The following is a 7990-nucleotide window of genomic DNA, read 5'->3' on the forward strand; positions in this document are numbered from 1 at the left end:
AAGGTCCTACTATGCAGCCCATGCTGACTAGGACTTTACATTTCCTCTGTCCCTTTTGTCCAGCTTTGTAACCCAATCTTGTACTTGTTCAAAACAGGGCTTCACCAAACAGCTCACATTGCCTGTAGTCTGCCATGGAGCTGAGGCTGATCTCAAATTCATGGCAAACCTCCTGTCTCAGCCCCAAAGAAGTAGAATTCCAGGTGTGTACTACTAATGACAACACACACTTCTCTTTAATAAGACTTAATAATACACTTAAGTTTCATGACAAACTTGTGCACAGATGTATGCATGCAAGGATAGACTATGCAAGAAAACATGTATCAAAACTACGACCTCATTTTTATACTTTGTAAATAAAAAAATTCATATAACAAAAGGAAGAAAGGCCAGCAGAAAATAAATAGCCCTTTCAGATGATCCCATGGGCTTGAAAGCTGTGCGTGTAGCACATATTTATTGTAAACTCCTCCAAAGGGGCAGGGCAGGTCATAAGGACTGGGAGGCTCTGAAGGAGATGGCCACTGGATGGCTTTGAAGCCTTGGGAGTGAGAGGCTCTAAAGCAGGGAGAAAGAGGCAGCTCTCAGGCTAGTCCACAGGTTCTGGTGTGGAAAGGCAGAAGCAACCCTGTCATGGCCATCCTGTTCATCAGGGTCTGAGTGACCCACCTTGCTGCTCAATGGATATGGCCAAGTCCATAACCTGGGCCCTTAACAAAGTGAACTTTGAACATGTGACTTTGGGACCTGTGATCTTGCAAAGGGCACTGAGAATCAGGGATATAGCATTCTTGTGGATGAATTAAACACACACACACACACACACACACACACACACACAATATGTATTAGACCTTTTATGTGACAAAAACAGGTTAAAAATGAATACAAAGTGTGACAAGATGGCTCAGCTGGTAAAGGTACCTGCAGCCCAGGCACCCGAAGGCCCAAGTTTAATCCATTGATCCCACATGGTGGAGGGAGAGAAGGAGGCCTCTGACCTCTACATGCTCACTGCAGCGTGTGCATACTAACGGACAAACAAGCGATGAATGAATGAATGAGTAAATAAAATTAAAAGACTTAAATCTGAATACCCATGAACTGTTGATTGGCTGGCTTACTATTATGTGGTGATGGAGTGACACTGGATACAGCTACCATCGCACTCACTGTAGAAGGAAGATCAGTGGAGCTGAGGAAGAAACGCAGCAGTGCTCCCTAAAACAAATACGCATCAGAGCGTGGTACAGCCAGAGGACAGAGCTGCAGCAGTGAGCACAGCCTTAGGACAGACACCTCAGTTTCAGGGTTTTGCCAGAGGAGTGTGGCGTCTGAGGCAGAGGTCAGCACCACAGAGGCCCTGAGGCAATCTGGCGACCTGTGAAACGGATGGACAGACTCAGCCATGCCTGAACCTCAGCAATCAACAAGCAGCCAGTGTAAGCCAAAATTAGAGGAGAAATTTAGGCGAGGTACGGGAGTGCATGGCTTGGGAGGTAAAGGCAGGAGGGTACAGGAGTTCATCCTTGGCTGGACACTGTGTTTGAAGTAAGAGCCCGTCTATAAAGAACAAAACACAAAAATCCACAACCAAACAATACATGGCTTATTGGGAGGGCCCTTGCTCCCAAAGAACCAAATTTGATCTCTGAAGCTCACCCTCACGTACACGCATTTACATAGGCCCGCAAACACACATACATAAACAAATCAATAGATGCATATAATTTAAAAATATATAATACATACACACATACATGTTTTGTTTTTAATTTATAATGACTCTGCACGTTACAGGGCATAGCGCAATGTACCAATAGATATGTACAATATGAAAAGGTTCAGGCTGGGTACTCATGAAGCAGAGGCAGGTGGGTCTCTGTGAGTGCCAGCTCAGCCAGGGCTACTTCGTAAGATCTTGTCTCAAAAGCAAAACGAAACCCTCGATACACACGCGCACATGCCATATGGTCATTCTCCTTGTCTGCCTGCTTGCATATGCTGTAACTGGGCCTGAAGGCCAATGGAGGGCCCAGCTTCCCCTGAGCTAAAGTCTCACTTCCTCTTTAACAATTCATTGGCAGGCCTCAGAACGGTGATTCAGGAAGTTTTTTTTTGTTTTTGTTTATATCATGATGTATGTATATGACAAAGATGAAGTCAGTCTTTGTGATTTACAGACTATGCCAGGAAATATACAAATGGATCTTCTGGTGATAAGATGCAATGAAGTGCTTAAAACAACACAACCACCAAAGCCTCACATGGATGGAGGTATAGCATCAGCACACAGAGTCAACTGACATGGCCCCAAGTGCCAAAGCCTGCTTGATTGATCAGCATGAGCGCGCTAGATTATAGCTCAAAGGGTAAAATAAATATACCTGGTATCATACTGATCCATGGAAATGAATGACTAATGAATAATCGGGGGCGATAGACAAATCTTCACACTGAAGGCTTTCAGACAGTTCACCTGGATTCTCACCATGGAGAGTGGCTACCTTTTCCTCCTGTGTCGGGTACACATCATGACTTCCAGAAAATTCAGTGCAGAATGAATGAAGAAGAAAGAAACATTACAGAGGAAACCTGGTGTGCTAGTTACCATTCTGATGCTAAAAACAAAACAAAACCCCACGCTGACCAAAGGCATTTTATAGAAGACAGAGATTGACTTAAGGTAATAGACAGAGTGTATGTCCCGCTGGGGAAGACATTACGTGGCAGGTGGAGGTTGGATGATCACATTTTTATCCATACAGGAAGCATCCATCCATAGAGGGCGCAGGAAGTGGATGGAACAAGGCCAGATCCTTCAAAGCCTGTTTTATTGGCTTACTTCCTCTAGCAAAGCACTGCATGAACTAAAGGTTTCATCATATCCTTAAACAGCACCACCAATGGGGGACAGAGCCCTTGGGGGACATCTCACTTAAACCACCATGCCTGAAAAGCTTATCACCAGGTTTACACAAGGTGTCACAACAGTAAACCACGCTGATGTCTGAATAAGATGGTCTGGAGCTTTGGCCTAACCTCTCTGGGCTGCTTTTCTATACCCATGACCCCAATCTAATCATGAGAAAAAAAAAAATAAAACTTCAGGCAAATCCCAGGGCCATCCTACAAACTGCCTGACACGGTCGTGAAAACTCTCTGTAAAGGGAAATCTAACCAGGAATAGAGTACTCCTTAACCCCAGGATTCTCCACTTGACTCTTGAGCCCACTCTAGCTACAATGCAAATAGCAGCTCAGTCTGAACAAAACCTACCTCAAAACAAACAAAACCAAAACAATTGAGGAAGGTCTTTGCATAAGTCACAGCGAGAGACGACGGAGAAGGAGTATAACACAACTGAGCATGAGTTCCTGGCTAGATCCTGTAACAGACCTGGAGACATTAGGAGAAAAACCAAAGGAGTCAGAATAAAGACCAGACTTTCAGAACAGATGAGTAGGTGTGGCAGTGCACACAGTGGGCTGAGGCAGGAGCCTCATCAGCTTGGGCTACTTAGTAAGACTTGGTCCAAGGAAAAAGTATTAATATTTGCATATTAAATGCAACAAACAGACCATACAAAGATGTTAATATATGAAACTGGGTGCCTGATACCCGGCAGTGCTTTGAGCTGTTTTCTAAGTTTTTCTTTGAATATAATTTGCTTTTAATATTTATTTATTTTTAATTTTTAATCTTTATTTTCATTTTACATGTATGGGCACTTTATCTTTATGTATGTATGTGTATCCTGAGGCCAGAAGAGGACAGTGAATCCTCTGGGACTGCAGTTACAGATGGTTGTGACCTCCATGCAGGTGCTAGGAATAGAACCTGGGTCTTCTGCAAGAGCGGCTAATACTTTTAAGCACTGAGCCATCTCTGAAGCCCCATAACATCCCTCAATCGGAAGCGTTTGGGTTTGATTGAGATCCTACCTCAGTAAATAAGGTAGAAGATCACTGAAGGATTGCTCTCATCAACAGCCTCGGGCCCACATGTACACTTGCTCCCCCATGTGTGTCACACACATGAACAATGAAGTCTGTTAGGATGTGTACACATGAGGAACATGAATTCCAGCCTAGGGATGCAGAGGTAAGAGGAGGAGGCTACCCACAGCTAAAGACAGGGAGGCAGCCTTTGTTATAGTGCCCTGCCTTGAAAAGCCAAGAATACACATAGAGCATCTGCATCACACTCACCTAGAATCCTGGAATTTGAGCATGCTGACAAGACACCAGAGGAAACCAGCAATTCAAGGTTATTCCTGGATGCATAGTGATTCCATGGCCAGCCTGAGCGATGGAAAGGAAAAACTGGAAGATGACTCAGCGCTTAACATTGAATATTGCTTTTGCAGAGGACCTGAGTTCAGTTCCCAGCACCCACATGGGAGACGCTCATAACTGCCTGTAACTCCAGCCTATTTTTTTTTTTTTAGAATAAGAAAATAAATGAAGGTTTAAAAGCACCCAGCAAAACAAAAAATAGTAACCTGTCCAATAGAGTGTATCCAATACAGGGAGTTTAAGGATATAAAGGTGCTGTGTGGAGTAGTAATGCAGTGCCTTTCATCCTCTGTACTCGACAGGAGTTGGCACACATGTGAAAGACCACAGTATGATTACAGCTGTGTTGGAGACCCCAGACGATGCTCCTGATAAATGACTAGAGTGTTCCATATAAATTATAAAATCCCGATACATTATACATTTCTAACCACTGGTGGCAAAGGACTCATTTTTACCCATTTAACTCACTTTAGGCTTGGAAGTTCAGTTGCTCTGGTCTCCTCTGACCTCTTGTCAAGTTGAAATAGGTAACTTCCCCCCATTTGATCTTAGCATTTGAGATTGATAAATAATTGATCAACGTAGAAATTGTGGCAATATATTTAGCTTCTGCTCAGCACTGTACTATTTTTAAATGTCCTCAGGCATCAACCCAGAATGTTCCTCCAAAGGCTGTCGTCAGCTGCAAACTGAGAAGGAAACGGCAGGCCTGCATTGGAATTGTGGGACTGGAAACACCAGGAGAGCAGTGACAGTCGTCAGTCTCACTACTGCTTAAAGCAGTGCGCTGTAACTTTAATTTCTTCAAACACTTATTTGTAATGATGGTTCTTAATTGCTTTAACCTCCCTTTTAACACACCACCCACCAGAGATAGTTGGAAAGAAAGGATACGGGAGAAATAGGCCTGTTTAGAAAGGTTCTTTGGCGTAACCCCCATCCGTGTTGTCTGGAAATCAGCAGTTCAGCTCACAGGTCAGCAGCAGCAGCAGCAGCAGCAGCAGCAGCAGCAGCAGCAGCAGCAGCAGCAGCTCGATCCACTTGCAAACACCTCACGGATACACCGCAGTCCAGTCTGGTAGAGTCGGGACAGCAAACAGGAATTAGCAGCGGTGGCACTACCTAGCAGAGACAGCCAGGCCTCAGCCTCAGCTTGAGTCAGCAGGAGGGGCCAGGGAGGAAAAGTTCTCAACTGTGCCTCTCTCACGGAAGCAAAGATCAGTGAAGACCCCAAACATCTCTCTCCAGACATCACATGCAGTCCACGGATCTCAGCTGACAGCACTTTGCCAATCAGTCTGAGTCTGAGGAAGCCGCAAGGAAGTGCAACAAGCCACAGTGTACCATAAGAACCATTAGAAGTGTTCGGTGCATTTCTCTTCGGAGTCCTAACAAATGCAGCTCAACTGCACGATGGAAGGTGGACCAATACATGGACGTCGTTAGCAAAGGATCCTTCATCAGGTGTCCTTTCGCCTGCTTTCTTTTAACAGAACATCCTTTCTCCTGTGTTTGCTTCAGCAAAATGTTCCTTCATGAGTCTGCCCTAGTCTTTCACCTGTGTCCACTTCAGGAAAACACTCCTACATGTATTTGCCCAGTAGCTACAGCCCTTCAGTATCTTGGCATGTATGTGGAGAGACACAGGTCTAAGGACAGTTATCACATATTAATGCATTCAGGGTCAGGCACTGAGGATGCATTTTGCTCAGAGAAGACTGAAAACCCTGAGGTACACACACAGCATCCTGCTCCACATCTGTCTCAGCACTCCCCTCCCTCACAGTCACTGCCTCACCTTGAGTCACGTGCCCTGTGAAACTGCTTTGTAATTTGAAGGATTCTATAGCTATTGTATTTGTTCTAACTGGTCTCGACCTCTGCACTGAACCAGTCAGACTGCAATTGACTGATTGACCCACACTGGGCTTCTTAGCACTGTAAGGTTACCACTCTGTCACTGTGTGGGAGACAAACCCATTCAGGCATGGAGAGAGGAAGTGGCCTTAAGCCTGGAAAAGAGAAACACAGGTCATACCATACCTGTGGAGGCCCGACAACCATTTTCCTGACGCTGCTTTTATTCCTTTCTATTGCTTAGATAGATGATTAGAGAGTTCCTTGGTCCATGCCACGGCCTTCATAAGTTCCTCTTGGCAGGCACTTAACTAAAAACCTGACTTCTGGCACCTGAAATCAGATACCCAGCATGTATTATTAAGCAGTCACTCAGTACGCCAGGCTTTGGGTGCACTGTTTGTCTTGCATGCATCCAAACCTTCATTCTGAGACACGGAAGCCTTCCGCAATTCGAGAGCATCTTCTTTACTGTCCGGAGTCTCAGAGAGTATTACGGAAGGTTCCGTGCTGATTAGAAATTTCTCTCAACTGTCACTCACTGCTTGGAAACACTTGCTGCGCTAGTTTGAATGAGAAATGTCCCCCACATATCTGAACTCACTATTTGGACCCTGGTTGGCAGCAGTTTGAAGAGGTTTCCTTGCCAGAGGAAGTACGTCACTGGGGGCGGGGCATGTTTGAGAGTTTGTTGTGTTACCCTCTCAGTTTCGCCCCACCATTTCTCTGCCTTGTGTTTGGAGTTGAAGATGTGATCTCTCTGCTTCCCACTTCAGAAGTCTGCTGCTACACCTCCTCTGCCATTGCGGGTTCCCATTACAGGAACTAAAAGCCAAAATAAATGATTTCTCCCATAAGTCGCTTTTGGTCATGTTGTTTTACCAGAGTAACAAAAGAGTAACTAATATACTAATATTGTTGTCAGAAGCATACGGGCAATCTTATTAGCATTTAAAAGAAAACCATAGGGCAGGCAAACAGTAAAATCCCAGCTCCTGAGCTGAGGGAGAAGAGGGAGTAGAGAAGGAGAAAGCCATGCCTTTTAAATTGGTGTGGAGGTCAGCCACATGACAGGGACGGGGAGCTCTACAGAGAAAAGTAAGGAAGCCTGGAAAGAAAGGGTGAAGGGTGTGTGTGTGTGTGTGTGTGTGTGTGTGTGTGTGTGTGTGTGTGTGTGTGGGCATGCATGCACCCGCATGCACAAAGTGTTAAAGAACTTGTAAAAGAGAAAAATAGGGAAACTGCTCTTCTGAGCAGCTCAGGCCAGCGTGGGGGTGAAATGTGAATAGCCGATGAAAGCCTTTGGAGTGTGGGTCTTTACAAGGTGACTAGCTAGTTGGGAGGGATCAGTGCCTTCCTGCTGGGCCGCATCAGGTGCTGAGAGGGAGGGTAAAGTGAGGTCATTTTACCTGTGAGTGAACCTTGTCTGCCATGTTGGAGGATGTCTGCTTGGACTTCAGTTTTTCCACTATGGATGGAGCAGCATACACTCTTGCCAAAGCGGCTGTCCTGTCTTGGGAGTTCAACATCTAGAACCAGGAACCAAATGGGCTTCTTTCCTTTATGAATGATCTAGATCTGGTATTCTTAAGGTCAGAGATCACGGTTTAGTCACTGTGCTAGTTTGATGGTCCCCAGCTGGTGGGGCTGGTGGGGGTGGGTTGTTAGAAGGTTTGGTTGGCTTTGCTGGAGAAAGTGGGTCACTGGAGGTGGAACGGACAGTTTCTAGGCTCACCCTACTTCCGGTTCACTCTCTGCTTTGTGCTTGAGATGTGTTCTTTCAGCTTCTGCTCCTTTCACCGTGCCTGACACTTGCTGACAAGCACAGA

Source organism: Rattus rattus, chromosome 6 (assembly GCF_011064425.1).
Source record: "Rattus rattus isolate New Zealand chromosome 6, Rrattus_CSIRO_v1, whole genome shotgun sequence".
NCBI lineage: Eukaryota > Metazoa > Chordata > Mammalia > Rodentia > Muridae > Rattus > Rattus rattus.